Here is a 21,888-nt window from a genome sequence, read left to right on the forward strand (position 1 = left end):
ACTCCTTAGCCGCCGGATTGATCCGGAACTCCACCTCCAAGATGGGTGCAGGCTTCTTTTTTGTGGGTAAGAAAGACGGCGGACTCCGTCCATGCATCGATTACAGGGGGTTGAACGAGATCACGGTTCGCAATCGATACCCATTGCCCCTCTTGGATTCGGTGTTCACACCCCTGCATGGAGCTCAAATATTCACTAAACTTGATCTTAGGAATGCGTACCACCTGGTTCGGATCCGGAAGGGAGACGAATGGAAGACGGCATTTAACACCCCGTTAGGTCATTTTGAGTACCTGGTCATGCCGTTTGGTCTCACCAACGCGCCCGCGACGTTCCAAGCATTGGTTAACGACGTCTTGCGGGACTTCCTGCACCGGTTTGTCTTCGTATATCTGGATGATATACTCATCTTTTCTCCGGACCCTGAGACTCATGTCCAGCATGTACGTCAGGTCCTACAGCGGTTGTTAGAAAACCGGTTGTTTGTGAAGGGCGAGAAGTGTGAGTTTCACCGCACTTCTTTGTCCTTCCTGGGGTTTATCATCTCCTCCAACTCCGTTGCCCCGGATCCGGCCAAGGTTGCGGCGGTGAGGGATTGGCCCCAACCAATAATCCGTAGGAAGCTGCAACAGTTCCTCGGCTTTGCAAACTTCTACAGGAGGTTCATTAAGGGTTACAGTCAGGTTGTTAGCCCCCTGACTGCCCTGACCTCCACTAAGGTCCCCTTCACCTGGTCGGACCGGTGCGAGGCCGCGTTTAGGGAGTTGAAACGCCGGTTTTCGTCTGCGCCAGTTCTGGTGCAGCCTGATCCTACTCGCCAGTTTGTAGTGGAGGTGGACGCCTCAGACTCAGGGATAGGAGCCGTGCTGTCCCAGAGCGGGGAGTCCGATAAGGTTCTCCATCCTTGTGCCTACTTTTCCTGCAGGTTGACCCCCGCTGAGCGGAATTATGACGTGGGCAATCGGGAACTCCTCGCGGTGAAGGAGGCTCTGGAAGAGTGGAGACACCTGTTGGAGGGAGCTACGGAGCCTTTCACGGTTTTCACGGACCACCGGAACCTGGAGTACATCCGGACCGCCAAGCGGCTGAACCCCAGGCAAGCCCGCTGGTCCCTGTTCTTCGGACGCTTTGACTTCCGGATCACCTACCGCCCCGGGACTAGGAATCAACGGTCCGATGCACTGTCCCGGGTGCACGAAGAGGAGGCCAAGGCTGAGTTGTCGGACCCCATCGAAACCATCCTTCCCGAGTCCACTGTCGTGGCCACCCTCACCTGGGACGTGGAGGAAACCGTCCGGGAGGCCCTGGCAAGGAACCCGGACCCGGGAGATGGTCCGAAGAACAAACTTTACGTCCCACCAGAGGCTAGGGCTGCCGTCTTGGACTTCTGCCACGGATCCAAGTTCTCCTGTCATCCCGGAGTGCGTAGGACCGTGGCAGTAGTCCAGCAGCGCTTCTGGTGGGCGTCACTGGAAGCCGACGTCCGGGACTACGTCCAGGCCTGTACCACCTGTGCCAGGGGCAAGGCGGACCATCACAAGACCAGGGGTCTCCTCCAACCCCTGCCTGTGCCTCATCGCCCCTGGTCCCACATCGGCCTGGACTTCGTCACGGGCCTCCCGCCGTCCCAGGGCAACACCGTCATACTGACGATAGTGGACCGGTTCTCCAAGGCGGCCCACTTCGTGGCCCTCCCGAAGCTCCCAACGGCCCAGGAGACAGCGGACCTCCTGGTCCACCACGTCGTGCGTCTGCATGGGATACCGTCGGACATCGTCTCGGATCGTGGTCCCCAGTTCTCCTCGCAGGTCTGGAGGAGTTTTTGTAAGGAGCTGGGGGCCACTGTATGTCTCTCGTCCGGGTATCACCCACAGACGAACGGCCAGGCAGAGTGGGCGAACCAGGACTTAGAACAGGCCCTTCGCTGTGTAACCTCCGCGCATCCGGCGGCCTGGAGTAACCATCTGGCCTGGATCGAGTATGCTCACAACAGCCAAGTGTCATCTGCCACCGGCCTCTCCCCTTTTGAAGCATGTCTGGGCTACCAGCCCCCATTGTTCCCACTTGTGGAGGGAGAGGTCGGGGTACCCTTGGTCCAGGCCCACCTGCGGAGGTGCCGCCGGGTGTGGCGGACCACCCGTTCTGCCCTGTTGCGGGCCCGGACGAGGGCCAAGGCCCATGCAGATCGCCGGCGATCCCCGGCCCCTGCATACCAACCGGGGCAGGAGGTGTGGTTATCCACTAAGGACATCCCGCTCCAAGTGACATCCCAGAAACTGAAGGACCGTTTCATTGGACCATTCCCCATCGCCAAGATCCTCAGTCCGGCCGCAGTGAAGCTGACACTCCCGGCTTCACTGGATCGGCCGCAGTGAAGCTGACACTCCCGGCTTCACTGCGGATCCACCCGGTTTTTCATGTCTCTAGACTCAAGCCATACCACGCCTCACCGCTCTGCACCCCTGGACCCGAGCCACCTCCTGCCCGAATCATCAACGGGGAGCCGGCATGGACTGTTCGTCGGCTCCTGGACGTCCATCGGATGGGCCGGGGTTTTCAGTACTTGGTGGACTGGGAGGGGTACGGACCCGAAGAACGCTCCTGGGTGAAGAGGAGCTTCATCCTGGACCCGGCCCTCCTGGTCGATTTCTACCGCCGACACCCGGACAAGCCTGGTCGTTGAGGGGGGGGTCCTGTTGTGTGGGCCGCTGAAGAGGAGGTACTGCTGGCCCACCACCACCAGTCGGCGCCCTGCTTGGAGTGCGGGCTTCAAGCATGAGAGGGCGCCGGAGCCATTGGAAGTGACAGCTGTCACTTGTCAACCACACCAGCTGTCTCTCATCAACCACCACATAAGAAGCGGATTACAACTCCACCTCCTCGCCGAGAAATCATCTACCACTAGAGGTAATCTTCTCTGCTGTATTCTCTGAGTGTTTTTCAAATTGTGTTCTGTGTGCAGCCGTATACCTGTAAAGTCTGTTGGAGATTGGATTGGCGGATAGTGAGAAGACGACGGTCTTCGTCTCTCACTCCATCAAGAAGAGGGACAAACAGGAGCTGCACGAGTGATAACGTATCTGGAGGTGGAGGTTTTCCCTCCCGGAGGAATTGTGTGTAAAGGTTGCTGGGTGTGAGGACTCACACTCACCGTCGTCTGTTTCTTGTCTGCCAGCAGTACCAGGGCCGACAACGGAGGACAGAGACCACCTGGGGACTCAGGACTTGGCGGCTCCGGTGTTCTTCAGGCCGTTGGTGGTGGAAGCGGTGTGGGCCCCGGCTCTTCGATCATCAGAGGTCTCCTATCTTCGAGCCTGCCCACAGTCCTCTTGTGTACAATTGGCATCCAGTATTTTTCTGTCTGTATTCCGTTGTGTGCCTTCACAACATTAAATTGTTACTCCTTTTCTTATCCATTGTCCGTTCATTTGCGCCCCCTGTTGTGGGTCCGTGTTACGACACCTTCACAACAGGGGGATTAAGCGCAAACTCATTTTCTATGTACCTCTTACTGTAAAACATAATTTGGGTTTTATGTTAAAAATCCTCAAAGTATCATAATTGTACAATATGTACACAGCAATTCGAATTGCTGTGTACCGAATTCGGTCACCAATTGCTTCGAGGAGATGCACGCGCCTGGGCTACGGCGCTTTGGGAGCAGAATTCACGGTTCCTAACGGTTTATACTGAGTTTGTGAGGGAGTTCCGACAGGTGTTCGACCACCCTCATAGAGGCGAGACCGCTTCAAGTGTGCTGCTGTCGATAAGACAGGGGTGTCGGAGCACAGCAAAGTATGCAGTCGACTTCCGCATCGCGGCAGCGCGAGCCGACTGGAATGCTGTTGCGCTCCGCGCCACCTTTGTAAACGGACTGTCTCTGGTCCTCAAGGAGCACCTGGTGGCGAAGGACGAGCCGCGGGATTTAGATGGGCTTATCGACCTGGTTATACGGTTAGACAACCGATTAACAGAACACCGACGGGAGCGAGACGAAGTGCGTGGTCAGGCACAAGCCGTCCCTCTTCCTCCCGGGTCTGAAAGGGAGCCGACTTCCCCACGCTCCACTGCCAGGGCTCTCCACGTGACAACAGCTGCCCCTGCTGACGTTGCTATGGAAACGAGCAGGGCCAAAAAACGATCAGATCAGAGACAAAGGAGGCTGATCCGTGGAGAGTGTTTTCTCTGTAGCTCAACTGAGCACACACAGAGAGAATGCCCCAAACGATCAAAACAGCAGCACTCGTCCTTAGAGACTGGGCTAAGGGTGGGTCACAATACCCACGCAGGGAGACCCCGTAAATCTGCACGAATCCCAGTCACGATCCTGAGTGAGGATTTAACCCTTCACGCCCCAGCACTGGTGGACACGGGGTCGGAGGGAAATCTGCTGGATAGCAGATGGGCAAAGGAGGTCGGGCTCCCTCTAGTGGCCTTACCGTCACCATTGTCGGTGCGGGCACTAGATGGCACCCTTCTTCCACTAATCACACACCAGACTCGGCCAGTGACATTGGTGGTGTCTGGGAATCACAGGGAGGAGATTGTGTTTTATGTAACACCTTCTACCTCCCGAGTGATATTGGGTTTTCCATGGGTGTTAAAACACAATCCCCAGATTGATTGGCCATCTGGGGTTGTGGTTCAGTGGAGCGAAACCTGCCACCGGGAGTGTTTAGGATCCTCGGTTCCACCCGGTGTGACAGCTAAGGAGGAGGTTTTAGTCCACCCCAATCTGGCGGCGGTGCCAGCCGAGTACCACGACCTTGCTGACGTCTTCAGCAAGGATCTGGCACTCACGCTGCCCCTGCACCGTCCGTACGATTGTGCCATTGATTTGATACCGGGTGCTGAGTACCCGTCCAGCAGGCTGTACAACCTCTCACGTCCGGAACGCGAATCAATGGAGACCTACATCCGGGACTTGTTAGCTGCCGGGTTGATCCGGAACTCCACCTCCCCGATGGGTGCTGGTTTCTTTTTTGTGGGCAAGAAGGACGGCGGACTCCGTCCATGCATTGATTACAGAGGGCTGAACGAGATCACGGTTCGTAACCGATACCCGTTACCTCTGTTGGATTCAGTGTTCACGCCCCTGCATGGAGCCCAAATTTTCATGAAATTGGATCTTAGGAATGCTTATCACCTTGTTCGGATCCGGGAGGGAGACGAGTGGAAGACGGCATTTAACACCCCGTTAGGTCACTTTGAGTACCTGGTCATGCCGTTCGGCCTCACCAATGCGCCTGCGACGTTCCAAGCATTGGTTAATGACGTCTTGCGGGACTTCCTGCATCGGTTTGTCTTCGTATATCTAGACGATATACTCATTTTTTCTCCGGATCCTGAGACCCATGTTAAGCATGTACGTCAGGTCCTACAGCGGTTGTTGGAGAACCGGCTGTTTGTGAAGGGCGAGAAGTGTGAGTTCCACCGCTCTTCTTTGTCCTTCTTGGGGTTCATCATCTCCTCCAACTCCGTCGCCCCTGATCCGGCCAAGGTTGCGGCGGTGAGAGATTGGCCCCAACCAACGAACCGTAGGAAACTACAACAGTTCCTCGGTTTTGCAAATTTCTACCGGAGGTTCATCAAGGGTTACAGTCAGGTAGTTAGCCCCCTGACAGCCCTGACCTCCACAAAAGTCCCCTTCACCTGGTCGGATCGGTGCGAAGCCGCCTTTAGGGAGTTGAAACGCCGGTTCTCAACTGCACCAGTTCTGGTGCAGCCCGATCCCAAGCGGCAGTTTATTGTTGAAGTGGATGCCTCTGACTCAGGGATAGGAGCCGTGCTATCCCAGAGCGGGGAGTCCGACAAGGTTCTCCATCCATGTGCCTACTTTTCCCGCAGGTTGACCCCAGCTGAACGGAACTATGACGTCGGCAATCGGGAACTTCTTGCAGTGAAGGAGGCTCTTGAACAGTGGAGACACCTGTTGGAGGGAGCGACGGTACCATTTACAGTTTTCACGGACCATCGGAACCTGGAGTACATCCGGACCGCGAAGCGTCTGAACCCCAGGCAAGCCCGCTGGTCGCTGTTCTTCGGCGTTTTGACTTCCGGATCACCTACCGCCCCGGGACAAAGAACCAACGATCTGATGCCCTGTCCCGGGTGCACGAAGAGGAGGTCAAGACCGAGCTGTCAGACCCCCCTGACACCATCATCCCCGAGTCCACTGTCGTGGCCGCCCTTACCTGGGACGTGGAGAAGACCGTCCGGGAGGCCCTGACACGGAGCCCGGACCCGGGGACCGGTCCGAAGAACAAACTGTACGTCCCACCAGAGGCCAGGGCTGCGGTCCTTGACTTCTGTCACGGTTCCAAGCTCTCCTGTCACCCAGGGGTGCGAAGAACCGTGGCAGTGGTCCGGCAGCGCTTCTGGTGGGCGTCTATGGAAGCCGACGTCCGGGAGTATGTCCAGGCCTGCACCACCTGCGCCAGGGGCAAAGCTGACCATCACAAGGCCCAAGGCCTCCTCCAGCCTCTGCCAGTGCCTCGTCGCCCCTGGTCTCATATCGGCCTGGACTTTGTCACAGGCCTCCCACCGTCCCAGGGAAACACCACCATCCTAACGATAGTGGACCGGTTTTCCAAGGCGGCCCACTTCGTGGCCCTCCCGAAGCTCCCGACGGCCCAGGAGACTGCAGACCTCCTGGTCCACCACGTCGTGCGTCTGCATGGGATTCCATCGGACATTGTCTCGGATCGTGGTCCTCAGTTCTCCTCCCAGGTCTGGCGGAGTTTCTGTAGGGAACTGGGGGCCACCGTCAGTCTCTCGTCTGGGTACCACCCCCAGACGAACGGGCAGGCAGAGCGGAAAACCAGGAACTGGAGCAGACCCTCCGTTGCGTGACCTCCGCGCACCCGACGGCCTGGAGTGACCATCTGGCCTGGATCGAGTACGCTCATAATAGCCAAGTCTCATCTGCCACCGGCCTCTCCCCATTTGAAGTGTGTTTGGGGTACCAGCCCCCATTGTTCCCGCTAGTGGAGGGAGAGGTCGGGGTGCCCTCGGTCCAGGCCCATCTGAGAAGGTGCCGTCGGGTGTGGCGTACCGCCCGCTCTGCCCTGCTCAAAGCCCGGACGAGGGCCAAGAACCATGCAGACCACCGGCGTGTCCCGGCCCCTGCGTACCAGCCTGGGCAGGAGGTTTGGCTTTCTACAAAGGACATTCCCCTGCAAGTGGAATCCCAAAAGTTGAAGGACAGATACATCGGACCTTTCCCTATCCTCAAGGTCCTCAGTCCGGATCCACCCAGTTTTCCATGTGTCCCACATCAAACCTCACCACGTGTCACCCCTCTGTGCCCCCGGACCGGCGCCGCCTCCTGCCCGGATCATCGACGGGGAGCCGGCTTGGACCGTGCGCCGGCTCCTGGACGTCCGTCGGAAGGGCCGGGGGTTCCAGTATTTGGTGGACTGGGAGGGGTATGGACCCGAAGAACGCTCCTGGGTGAAGAGGAGCTTCATCCTGGACCCGGCCCTCCTGGCCGACTTCTACCGGCGGCACCCGGACAAGCCTGGTCGGGCGCCAGGAGGCGCCCGTTGAGGGGGGGGTCCTGTTGTGTGGGCCGCTGAAGAGGAGGTACTGCTGGCCCACCACCACAAGATGGCGCCCTGCTTGAAGTGCGGGCTTCAAGCACGAGAGGGCGTCGGCTTTGCTGGAGGTGACAGCTGTCATTAATCAACACAAGCTGTCACCCATCACCACCACTACAAAGACCGGACTGCAACTCCACCTCCTCGCCGAGAAATCAACTACCATTCAGGTAATTTCTCTGCTGACTGACACTTTGTGTGTAATAACCTGAACTTCTGTTGCAGCCGTTTTCCTGGAGTGTGTCCTTATCTGAGGGATTGGCGTTTGGTGTGACAGCGACGGCTTCGCCTCACACCCCAACCCAGATAAGTGGTTGACCAGGAGCTGCACGAGTGTGTGTGATTGGAGGTGGAGGTTTTGCCTCCTTTACTTAATACAGACTGTGGGATTACTGAGTGTGCGAACTCACACTCATCTGGACTGTCTCTGTTCTCTGCCAGCAGTACCGGGTCTGACTGCTGAAGACAGCGGCCACCTGGGGCGCAGGGCTTGGCGGCTCCGGTGTTCTTCAGCTCCGTTGGTGTTGGAAGCTGTGTGGGGATCCAGCTCTTCTCTCTCCAGGCGTCTTCTATCGTCGAGCCTGCCCACACGTCACCTGGTGTATGATTGACAGTCCACCATATTGTTATTGTCTGTACGTTGTTGTGCGATTCACAACATTAAATTGTTACTTTTTGGCTTATCCATTGTCCGTTCATTAACGCCCCCTGTTGTGGGTCCGTGTCACGACACTTTCACAACATGGAGCTGTACTTATTTAAAGTAATGATTTCTAAATTTGTGGTGAATGTTTCATAGAGCAGGTTGCATATTTTTTTTTAAATAGAAATTAAAATTCACTTGATGTCCTTATTGTTTTGATAAACATTAAATTTAAATCTGCAACCCACAGATGACAGATGTCTTTCTTTCATTTTATTTTTGATCACAGGATCTTTTGTTTTTAAGTCACTGCCTTTCATCCCATCACTCTGAACCATGTCTCCGCTGAATGCTTTGTCTTTTGAAAAGGTCTTCATCTCGCACAGTAAATGGAAACCAGCAGCTCACTTCAGGGACCTGATCAAAAACACATTTCATTTGCCACTCCCACTACTGCTACGTGTTTCAGATCAGTTTTTAATTTAAGGTTTAGGTGTCAGATGGGAATAGACAGTACAGTATATTTGATAATGGGAGGATTTATCTGGAGCACCTTACAACATGTTGTTTACATTGAAATGCATCACTTTGTTCTCATGTTTTTCCTCACACTCTTCCATCCATCAGGCAGCACTTGTGTGTCAGCTAAGTCGCCGCTCCCACGGTGCTCTACAGTTCAGTGAATCAGGTTCCTGTGCCAAGGGAGGCAGCTCCCTGGTGCTGTTAGTTAGCAGGATCAGTGCTGCATGGGGGAATGAGAGGATGGCCGGACACCTGCCCTTTTCTCTTTGGGCGCTCAGACATGTCACAGCTCTGCCTCTTGTCAGAATCAGGATGGAGGATATTGCCCTCCCATTGATGTGCATCCTGAAGTTTCTGAACCCATGCAACATCCACCAGCACCAATTGAGCATCTGGTCACAGTAGATGGACCCACTTCCAGGCCATTTTTTCTTCTATATGCCAGAAACTAGTTATTGGTGGACCTTTGTGGTTCATTCATTAAGAGTGATTTAAAAGGAAAAGCATGAACTTGATGCTCTTATCACTACTTTGTTTTATGATACTTCAGACACTGAAGGTCGCATCTTCAGTGACTTATATTTCAAAAGCGTGCTATGGGCTAATGGCCCCTCAGTGCCTGAAGTAATGGGCCATTTTCTCAATATCATTGACCTTTTTCAGACACCAATGGGCCTATGCAAAGCGGAAATAAATAAAATAAAATAAATAAATAATTAAAGAATTGTAATGTTTTTGTCTATGGTGTGGTGCTGGTCTGTCTGGTTGACTGTGGTGGTACATGATAACCAACAAATCACCTCGATGCCACACATTATTATATCAGCCCAACAACCAACTACAGTTTGCTTCGAAAATTCTGATTTGTGAATCAGAAAAGAAATAATACATGGAACGCCTTTGATATGCCAGACATGCTGTACTTTTAACGGCATTACCGGCTGTACTTTTAACGTCATGCCTGACCATGCCAGACTTCAGTCTTTTGCCAACATTAAGTTTGTCTGATTTTGCACAAATGAGAGCATCTCAAAAAACATCACTCTGTACAGATTTAACATCATCATCATAAGCAACCTCACTCTTTGCCTGAGCACCCCATCTATGAAGTCTTATTCATTTATATAAAACATCAACTGCTGTAATTAGCTTGGTTGCATAATCATGGTCTCCTGCTGTTGGTAATCGTAAATTCGCACACAGGTGGACTGTTCATACGGGGACAGCGTTTCAATACAAAGGTGGACAAGTACACTTTTAAATTAATATTTTGGAAGAATAAGGTGAGTCATTATGGGGGGGGGGGGGTGTCTCGTATTGTGTTTATGGATACATTTTTGTGCCTTTGGATGTGTTCTTTCAAAACCAGTCATCGTGTCACCCTTGCAACAACATAATTAATAAATAAGATATACGTATGGTTTGCTCAGAGTATGCAAGTGTCTGTCAGTGTCTGTATGCAAATAAATGTCTTCCAACACTTGACTTAGATCATGCAAAGAATGGGGAGAGCTGATATTTGCCATTTGGCATGCTTATGTATTTTGGCTTAAGGATGAATGCTGAGAAAACAGAAAGTTGATAGGACTAATATTTTTGGAGAAATTAGCAATTTTATCTAACCAATAAGCAATGGATGTTGTGCTGCAATGCACCATGGAAGTACGGGGTTTGGGGGTTTTAAATGTTGTTATTGTGGTTCATGTTAGTTTAACAGTGTTGTTAGTGTTACTGATTTATTGTAGTTTAATTGGTTCAGTCACTTTAGTGATGTTGCCGTTACCACGAGTGAGTTCAGTCTCATGTTGCTGACACAATGAGTGAAATGTGTGTTATGTTTACACCCTGTTTGTGCCTAAAATTAGAAGCACCTGCATGTGGTTAAGACAGGCATTCATGTGTGTGTGTGTGTGTGTGTGTGTGTGTGTGTGCGTGCGTCCATACAAGCAACTTCAATCAGGGACAAACAGAGCACAGCTGACATTTGCCATTTGGTATGCTTATGTAATTCGGGTCAAGGATGAACTTCACCAAAATGGAACACTGATAGGATTAATAGTTTTTGAGAAGCTATGAATATTAGCTAGCATTGCTAATTACATTTTAGACTCACACACCTTTTCAGCAGGGGGCAGTAAATCATCTTTATATTAAAGGCGTGAGTGCGTGATTTGTTTAGTAAGTACAATGTAAGTGCATATAATTATAAATACATTAAAAATACATGGATGAAACAAGAAAGTGAAAACACTTCTTTCCATTATGGTCCGTTTAAAAATCAAATGACAAAACAGAAGTAATAATAAAATAATAAAAATAATAATAATGATAATAATATTTGTATGTATATGATAACAACAAACTAAACAATACAGAAAAAATATATTAAGACAGCAAATTAACATTACAAATTAACAGGAAATAAAAGGGTTGAGTTCCTCTTCTAAAAATTATGGAGGTCTAAGGTTCTAAAAACATTCTTGACTCACACACCATTCCAACTCATTTTTTAATTTATTACCACCCTTGAAAAAATGTCAGCTACCTATTTTATAAACACAACCCAATGTAGAGCCTGTGGATCCCCACAGGCAACGTGCTAGTTTCATTAAATTTCATTGTTGTTAGTGAAAGTTCATTTTGGTTTGTGAGCGTAAATGCCGAGAGAACAGATCATTCCTTAGTTATATGTAAGTCTATGACTGTATCCAAATTCCATGACTGCTGAAGCTTGTAAGGCTGTCTGTGCTCGTTTTTAATTATCACACAAAGTCACATAATTCGAGGCAAAGATCAGCACAAAACCTTCTTTGGAATCTTTGAATTGAACTCCTGCGCTGGCTGAAGTCAAAACAAGAAACTGATTGGGGGATAACTACACTCAAAAAAAATATAAACGCAACACTTTTGGTTTTGTTTCATTTTGTATGAGATGAACTCAAAGATCTAAAACTTTTTCCACATACACAATATCACCATTTCTCTCAAATATTGTTCACAAACCAGTCTAAATCTGTGATAGTGAGCACTTCTCCTTTGCTGAGATAATCCATCCCACCTCACAGGTGTGCCATATCAAGATGCTGATTAGACACCATGATTAGTGCACAGGTGTGCCTTAGACTGCCCACAATAAAAGACCACTCTGAAAGGTGCAGTTTTGTTTTATTGGGGGGGATACCAGTCAGTATCTGGTGTGACCACCATTTGCCTCATGCAGTGCAACACATCTCCTTCGCATAGAGTTGATCAGGTTATCAATTGTGGCCTGTGGAATGTTGGTCCACTCCTCTTCAATGGCTGTGCGAAGTTGCTGGATATTGGCAGGAACTTGTACACGCTGTCGTATACGCCGGTCCAGAGCATCCCAAACATGCTCAATGGGTGACATATCCGGTGAGTATGCCGGCCATGCAAGAACTGGGACATTTTCAGCTTCCAAGAATTGTGTACAGATCCTTGCAACATGGGGCCGTGCATTATCCTGCTGCAACATGAAGTGATGTTCTTGGATGTATGGCACAACAATGGGCCTCAGGACCTCGTCACGGTATCTCTGTGCATTCAAAATGCCATCAATAAAATCCACCTGTGTTCTTCGTCCATAACAGACGCCTGCCCATACCATAACCCCACCACCACCATGGACCACTCGATCCACAACATTGACATCAGAAAACCGCTCACCCACACGACGCCACACACGCTGTCTGCCATCTGCCCTGGACAGTGTGAACCGGGATTCATCAGTGAAGAGAACACCTCTCCAACGTGCCAAACACCAGCAAATGCATTTGCCCACTCAAGTCGGTTACGACGACGAACTGGAGTCAGGTCGAGACCCCGATGAGGACGACGAGCATGCAGATGAGCTTCCCTGAGACGGTTTCTGACAGTTTGTGCAGAAATTCTTTGGTTATGCAAACCGATTGTTTCAGCAGCTGTCCGAGTGGCTGGTCTCAGACGATCTTGGAGGTGAACATGCTGGATGTGGAGGTCCTGGGCTGGTGTGGTTACACGTGGTCTGCGGTTGTGAGGCTGGTTGGATGTACTGCCAAATTCTCTGAAACGCCTTTGGAGACGGCTTATGGTACAGAAATGAACATTCAATACACGAGCAACAGCTCTGGTTGACATTCCTGCTGTCAGCATGCCAATTGCACGCTCCCTCAAATCTTGCGACATCTGTGGCATTGTGCTGTGTGATAAAACTGCACCTTTCAGAGTGGCCTTTTATTATGGACAGTCTAAGGCACACCTGTGCACTAATCATGGTGTCTAATCAGCATCTTGATATGGCACACCTGTGAGGTGGGATGGATTATCTCAGCAAAGGAGAAGTGCTCACTATCACAGATTTAGACTGGTTTGTGAACAATATTTGAGGGAAATGGTGATATTGTGTATGTGGAAAAAGTTTTAGATCTTTGAGTTCATCTCATACAAAATGGGAGCAAAACCAAAAGTGTTGCGTTTATATTTTTGTTGAGTGTAGTTGTCATTTGACTAGGTACCTGTGGGTACTGAGTTGTCAGTTGATGAGATTAGCTATCAATGTAGGATATCACATAAGTCAAAGCAAAGATTGCAGCCGATTGCAGCAGGAGTAATCAAAGCTTTGAAGCATCTGTGTGGTTCAAATACATTAGACGTGGTCCCATATAGCCTACCGGAGTAATAATAACACACTGTGAAGGGCCGCCTGAAAGGTTTTTTGGAATACCTATTCCAAGAAATGCTCCACTTGATTGTAATAACATTGTGGAAGGTGTTACATTTTATTTTGCAGTTAAATGGTAAATGGACTGCATTTATATAGCACTTTTCCATCTGCATCAGACGCTCAAAGCGCTTTACAATAATGCCTCAGATTCGCCCCGATGTGGGGCTGCTGCCTTGCAAGGTGCTCACTACACACTGGGGAGCAAGTAGGGTCTTAAGGACCTTCCCCAAGGGCCCGTAGGCTGGGATTTGAACCGAGGATCCTCTGGTCTCAAACCCAACGCTTTAACCACTAGACCATCACCTCCCCTAGCAAGTTCCACTTGAATGTCTTGGACAGTGCAAAATATCCAGTGTGGTCCTTTAAGACTGATATGAAAGCCAGAGTAGACGAGTGGGAAAAAGAGACCGAGCGAACAGATCATTCTCCTAGACAAACACCATAAACTCCTCTCTATGTCACACTCAAAGGAGACTTATTTTCTTTGCTTGCTATGTATCTCTTCATCTGTTTTTAGACGTGTGTTTCATTGCCTAGCGGTGGTGCTTTGTTTTATGTACAGCACCATAAAAGCTGTAGCGGCTCCTTTGAACACCTTTAAGATTTATTGTTGTGTTTGTTGTTTTTTTTTCCAGAGGAGGCTTTGTTTTTTTAAATTACTTTTCATTGTGAATAGATCTGCTCTGTTGCTGTTTTTGGTGAGGGTTTACTCTTCACCCTCTGCTCTTTTTCAAAGAAAAGCAGAGGACGCATGGCTGCACTGACTTTAAAATCTTGTGTTGCTTCTTGATTCCGTGATCAGGAATCAAACACTCTGCAGATCTGGTTTAGTGTGGTCCAGTTGTCCCTGCAGGAGGAACCATACATTATGAATTTGTGCGACAAGTACGTCTTGCTTTGTAGAAACCTGTGGATTAACTTAGTCCTCCTCTTCATCCTGCAGGCCGATGTGTATCCAGAAGCTCTGGTTTATTTCCTCTCTCATGTCAAGACAGGTTATTTATTTATTTATTTAAATTTTTTATATAGCGCCAAAAAACAACAAAGTTGCCTCAAGGCACTTCTCACAAGTAAGGTCTAACCTTACCAACCCCTAGAGCAAGCACACAGGCAACAGTGGTAAAGAAAAACTCCCTCTGATGATTTGAGGAAGAAACCTCAAGCAGACCAGACTCAAAGGGGTGGCCTTCTGCTTGGGCCATGCTACTGAATCAGGCATCAGAAAGACAACAAATACAGTATAATTTGTCAACATTAAGCAACAAGGAAACAGAAGAAATACTAAAGTGATCGCTGGCCACAAGCCCTAAGCTTCACGAAAAGACCCAGACTTGAGATAAAGTTGAGGCAGCAGCCCGCTCTGTTTACTAATAAAATTAATTTAAGAGGGTAGAAAGCATAGTAACATACTATGCCAGTATGCTAATCATACGAATGGGAAAATAAGTGCGTCTTAAGGCTGGACTTGAAAATTTCTACAGAATCTAACTGTTTTATTGATGCAGGGACATCATCCCACAAAGCAGGTGCACGATAAGAGAAAGCTCTGAACGGAGACTTTTTGTTCACCCTAGGGACACAAAGTAGTCCTGCACCCTGAGAACATAGAGCCCAGGCCAGTACGTAGGGTTTAAGTAGGTCAGCTAAGTAGGGAGGTGCCAGTCCATGAATAATTTTATAGGCTAGTAGCAGAACCTTAAAACCCTGATCTCACTGGGACAGGAAGCCAGTGAAGGGATGCCAAAATGGGTGTAATGTGGTCAAACCTTCTGCTTCCTGTCAAAAGTCTGGCAGCAGCATTTTGAACCAACTGGAGACCCCTCATGCTGGACTGCGGTAAACCAGAAAATAGAACATTGCAGTTGTCCAGTTTAGAAGAAACAAATGCATGAATCTCAGCATCAGCCATACACAGGATGGGATGAATCTTCACTATATTTCGCAGGTGGAAGAAAGCAGTCCTCGTAATATCTCTAATGTGGAGGTCAATGGACAACGTAGGATCAAAAATTACACCAAGGTTCCTCACTTTGTCAGTGTGATGTTTGACACATGAACGTCTTATCAGAGTTTAAAAGTAGGAAATTGCTAGACATCTGGCTTTTCACTAATGCAAGGCAATCTTCTAAGGATTTTATGTGGATGAGATTACCAGCAGTTATCGGCATGTATAACTGAGTATCATCAGCATAGCAATGAAACATAATCCCAAAACACAGCAGTATGTGCCCAAGGGGTGCTATATAAAGGGAGAAAAGCAGGGGGCCTAAGATAGACCCCTGTGGAACCCAAAATTTCATGTCACTAAGGTTAGAGATAGTGCTATTGTACAAAACACAGTGAGAACGACTGGTCAGGTATGATGTCAACCATGCAAGGACACTCCCAGTAATCCCAAAATGATTCTTCAGCCTATCAAGTAGAATATGATGATCCACGGTATCAAACGCAGCACTGAGATCTAACAGCACCAGAACCGTAGTGGTGTCTGAATCCATTGCAAGGAGAAGATCATTCACCACTTTAGTGAGAGCTGTCTCTGTGGAACGGAAGCAGACTGCAGTGGCTCAAAAAGATTATCCTCAGTAAGGTGGTCCATGAGCTGCTGTGAAACCACTTTTCCAGAATTTTAGAGCAAAATGATAGATTTGATATCGGCCTATATTTTTTCAATATACTAGGGTCAAGATTTGATTTCTTAAGTAATGGTTTAATCACTGTAGATTTGAAACAGATCCAGAAGTTAATGAGAGATTAATCATTTCCAGTACAGTCAGCCCAAGAGTGGGCCAAAGGTCCTTAAACAGCTTTGTTGGTATAGGATCAAATAAGCAGGTTGTGCTTTTTGTAGACGTTCCGAGTTTCGTCAGCACACTTAGTGAGATACTATCAAATTCTGTAAATCTAGGTAACACCTCAGTGATGGCACCCACCTCAATAGCAGGGATTAGTGGCTGGGTTATGGCATGCTGGGATATGTTTAAGATAATGTCATCTATTTTCTTCTCGAAATAGTCCAAGAAATCTTGTGCTGTAAAAGGAGAGTGACTTACAGGTGGTTGTCCATCAATAAGGTTGGTAAATCACCTCGTTCTGTTTTTAGACTTAACGCCACAGAAACAAATGCAGGCCGACTTTCTTCTTCCATGTTTGTTGCTGTGAAAGAGAAAGAGGGACATCTTGCTTTGAAGCTTCCTGCTGTTCCTCCTCTCAAACCCGGCTGAGATTCACCTTCCTTCCGGCACTATGTTCCCTACCTTTATGACACATGCAGGAACAGGTACACCTTCAAAGCTTGAATTTGAGTAGGGGAATCAATGTACCTTGTTGTATATTTTCAAATAAAACACTTTGTCAGAAATCAAATAGCTTATTAGTCCATAAGCCAGTCATCAATTTTTACCTAATGTATGCCCCTTAAGGTGACAAAACGAAACTTAAGCCGCTTTCACACCGGGCCCACTTCGAGTTGCGTCGTGAGGTGTCATGACTGTTGTGTGGGCCGCTGAAGAGGAGGTACTGCTGGCCCACCACCACAAGATGGCGCCCTGCTTGAAGTGCGGGCTTCAAGCACGAGAGGGCGTCGGAGCAACCGGGAGTGACAGCTGTCACTCATCATCCGTACCAGCTGTCACTCATCCACCACTCAACACCATCACCATAAAGGCCGGACTGCAACTCCACCTCCCCGCCGAGAAATCAGCTACCAAACAAGGTAACTTTCTCTGCTGTGATATCGTTGTCTAAACATATTGGTCTGTGTGCAGCCGTGTTCCTGCAGGCTCTATCGGAGGCTGGATTGGCGGACAGTGAGAGGACGACGTTCTTCGCCTCTCACTCCATCCAGGAAAGAGACCAACAGGAGCTGCACGGGTGACGTTGTATCTGGAGGTGGAGGTTCTCCCTCCCGGAGGAACTACTCAGGGAACGATTACTGGGTGTGTCTTCACACACCCACCATTAACTGTTTCTGTTTCTGCCAGCAGTACCTGGTCTGACAGCTGGAGACGGTGGCCACCTGGGACCCAGGACTTGGCGGCTCCGGTGTTCTTCAGATCTGTTGGCGGTGGAAGCCGTGTGGGATCCGGCTCTTCTCTGGACAGACATCTTCTATCCTCGAGCCTGCCCACACGTCATCTTGTGTATGATTGACTGTACTCCTCAACTGCAATTGTCTGTATTCCGATGTGCAATTCACAACATTAAATTGTTACTTTTTGGCTCATCCATTGTCCATTCATTAACGCCCCCTGTTGTGGGTCCGTGTCACTACACCTTCCCAACAATGACGACGCCATGTGGAAGCAACCCAGTGCCGAGATGACGTAGCGCAAGGGGCGAAAAGGACGAAGCGAATAGGACACCAAAAATTAAACATGTTTAAATTTTTTTGTGTCCTGTGCTCGACGCAGAAATTAAGTGGTTTCAGCGCAAGTCAGAGCAACGAGACGGTACTCAATGTGACTGGAAGCCACACCCTCACAATACAATGTTACCTGACACCAATGTATGATTCCTGCTGTGTTCCATTGTTCCCATAGTAGAAATCATGCAGGATTGTTTTTATACCGTGTACACAATGTAGTAAAACTAAACACTCAAAAAGAGCACAGAAAAAAATGCTGCTGATTGCAACTGCTGCTGCATCTCCTCACTCTTCTCTTACAAATGTGTTTAAATAAAGTCCATAAAAGTCTTGCTCACAAACTGATTGCCAGAGACAGGACATGTCCACATCCAGTAAAAAGTCCAGACATCTCCAGTCCACTCACGGACGATTCATTCACGTGCGCACATGTGAACAATTAAAAGAAAAAAAACTGTCTGGCTGCTGCAGTTTCTCGCTCTTCCCTCAAACTCTCTCATCATTGTGTTAAATAAAGGACCAAAGAGGACATAAGTCCTGCTCACAGACTGATTACCAGAGACAGGACATGTCCACATCAAGTACAACTCCAGACATCTCCACATTTACACACGGACGGTTATTTCACGTGCATGCGCGCGCACAGTTCGCGGTCAAAGGAGGAAAGATAAACTATAACAAAACTCAGAGCGCAGCCCTGCAGCCCTGCAGCCCTGCACAAGAACACATATAAAGTAGAAGAGAAATCAGAGTGCACAGTCTGGCTGCAGCCAGACTGTGCACTCTGATTCCTTTGTGCAGAGAACCTGCAGGCTGTGTCCTCACCTCCTCTCTGCCCCGCTGCTGTGCGCACCTGATGCAGACATTCCTATATCGTCATGACGCCACACGAAGCAACTCGAAGCAGCCTAGGTGTGAAGGGGGCTTTAGAATCCAGCCTTAGTGTACCATGGCCCAAGGGCGTAGGTTTGGTCTCAGCTTTGGTAGGGACAATACCACCCCCCCACCCCCCTGCCCACCACCATCACCCCCTAACCCACTCATACCATTAGACGCACAAGTACAGCATAATACATAACATATGACGACATAGTGCTGAATAATTTAACACTTTATTTACATTATTAAGTGTGTAGGCAGACAAACAAATAGCTTAAATAACAAAACTGCACCCAAAATCACGAATCTATTCTATAGGCCTACACCTGAGAGAACAAGACAACAAAAAAAATACTTGTGGAGCTAACAAAAAAAAAAAGTTTTTGCAACCAAGATGTATAATCTATTCTCTTCATCAATAATGCAGTTGTAGGTATCTGGTAACCTAATTTGCCAACAAAAAAAAAGGGCTTTACAATGATATATATGGTGTATTACGGTAAACGTAAGCCTGTGATGTCATAACGCAGAGGAAAAACATGGAAGTTTCACACTAGTGCGCCGCTGATTCTCATTACCGTAAGTTCTCATGTAAGCCCTCACACTGAAAAATTTCAACACTGACAGCAAGCCAAGAACCCGTGCTTTCCAACAGTGTGCTATATGTTGCATATATTACGGTAAAGTGCGTTCGGTGACTTTTGAAACGAGGGAAAAGTATGAAAAAGAGCGCAAAAGTGACAGAAAAGTACAGAGACAGACAGCAAACATAAATGTAGTAATTTTTGAGGAAAAGGCAGGATGTTAGTGTCATTTGTGAAGGTGTGCGTGCGTGTTTGTGTGGGTGTGCAGTTTATTTTAAGTGTGGCGCACAGCATTGTTCGCAAGCCCCGCCCTTCTTGTTTTTCTGCACCGGAGCAGTGTTGCCAGATATGAAATATGAAACTATCGTACCAAAACCTCAAAATTATCGTATTTTGGGAGAAATGATCGTACACAAACAAAACGCATACAACGTAGCTATTTTAGCGTTTTTTTTTTAATTTACAAAGAATTTTATGTCACATTTTTAAACAGTAATTATAGTAATGGGGAAACTATGGCACAAAAAGAACGCAAATGCACAAGCAAATGCACTACCAGACTAGAAAGATTTTTTTTTTCTGTGAAGGGACACAAACGTGTTAATTACCAGACTAGAAAGAGTCGAATTCAACCTCGAGGTCGCTGTCGTCATCCGATGCCATGGCCACTTGTGCAGATTTTGTTGAACACAGAAAAAATGTTGACACCTCCATAAGGAACTTGAACTTTTTTTATTCTTTTTGTCTATCTCTTTGCTCTTGTGTTTTGTTTGTTTGTTATTGCATTTGTTGAAATAAAGTTTCGAAAAAAAAAAAAAAGATGTTGGTTGGGGAATCTTCCTGTCACGGCAGAGATTGGATGGGAACTTGTATGAGAGGGGGCGGGCTTTCAAATGACTGTCCCGGTCGCCCAAAGCCAGCATTTGATGCCGCCTGAGTGCAACACCTGCAAAATGATTCTTGGGTGTCAGAGAGAGATGCGTGTTTGGGCAACCAACTGAAATTATCGTACATATTGGATTTTTTCCCATTATTGATCGTAGATTTATTGATCGTACATCGTACAGAGGGCAAAACTATCGTACAAATACGATAATTATCGTACATCTGGCAACACTGCACCGGAGCCACCCATCCTCTGCGCTCTGGGACCTCCCACTTTACAAATGAAGCACTGCCTGCCAGGAGATGCGCTTTGTTTACGTCCATGTGAGAAGAACGTGAGCTAATGAAATTGCAACATGGTAACCCTGTCACTCTGGCACGTCGAAAACACAAAACGTGACGACTAAAATTATAGTATCGAGTTCGCAAAAAAATAGTGAATGATTTTGTTATATAAAAAAAATTCTAAATATTGGTAGGGACTATTTTGCCATCCCAAAATATTGGTTGTGACTTGTCCCTATGGTCCATATGCAAACCTACGCCCCTGCCATGGCCTACACGAAAATGTATGATAGCAATCACCAAGTGGCAGCTGGAGCTAGGTAGGGGTCAATGAAAGGTTACGCAGAGGTCAAAATGTAAAAATGCTCCAATCATGCTGAAAACTATACCACATTATTTGTCTGATCATAACAATTCCAAGAAGGTATAGTTTGGACAATCTATGACTGAATGTTCTGGAGTTATGGGGTAAAAACAGCAAAAATGGTGACAAAGGTCAGTTTCAGTTTGTACAGGGGTCAAACGTTAAAGCTGCTCCAATTTCATTAAAAAAATTGTGCACATTATTGGCTAAAATAAATGGATTAATAAATAGAACAGTTTTGACTGTGCTGAATGCTTGGTCTCCAAAGTAAAGGTCAAAGAAGGTTGACATCCACTGGATTCTATGACATGTGACATATGTTACCCTGTCACTATCAGAACCTTTGGTACAAAATGGCTGGACACAAATGCTTTGCTCAGTCAGACGGGATTCGGTTTAAAGGCTTTACTGGTTCACAAATCTGGATTCGGTACAGCAATATCAAAGACATGAGGCAAAGGCGTGGTCCGAAAAACAGGCAGGCAGTCAAAAAACACAGCAGGGCAAACAGGTCGAGAAAAAAATACAAAACATGGGGCTATGAAGCGAAGGCGTAAAACAACGAACTGGCAGGGAAGTGAGAGAAAGGAGAGGCTTAAGTACAAGGTGTGATTAGCAGATAATAGGAGACAGGTGTGCAGGAAAGATCCAGAACAGGGCGTGGAAAGCAGGAGAAGCGCCCACCAACAAGCACCCAAGTAACAAACAAGAGAAAGCAGTAAAACAAAGACTAAGCAGAAAAAACAGACATTTCATAAATCCATCATGAAATCACAACCCAGACAGTAACATGATAACTAACCATGACAGATGGTGCAAGCTATTCCTTTTTAGAACCCTATTATCCCAAACAATAATTTGCATCACTTCTTCCCAAAATTGGAACAACTTTAACTTTTGACCTCTGCACAAACTGAAACTGACCTGTCACCATTTTGGTGTTTTTTACACGTAGCTTCAGAACATTCAGTAATAGATAGTCCAAACTATACCTTTTTAGAATCATTATGATCACATAAATAATGTATAGTCTTCAATA

This window comes from Thalassophryne amazonica, chromosome 16 (genome assembly GCF_902500255.1).
Source record: "Thalassophryne amazonica chromosome 16, fThaAma1.1, whole genome shotgun sequence".
NCBI lineage: Eukaryota > Metazoa > Chordata > Actinopteri > Batrachoidiformes > Batrachoididae > Thalassophryne > Thalassophryne amazonica.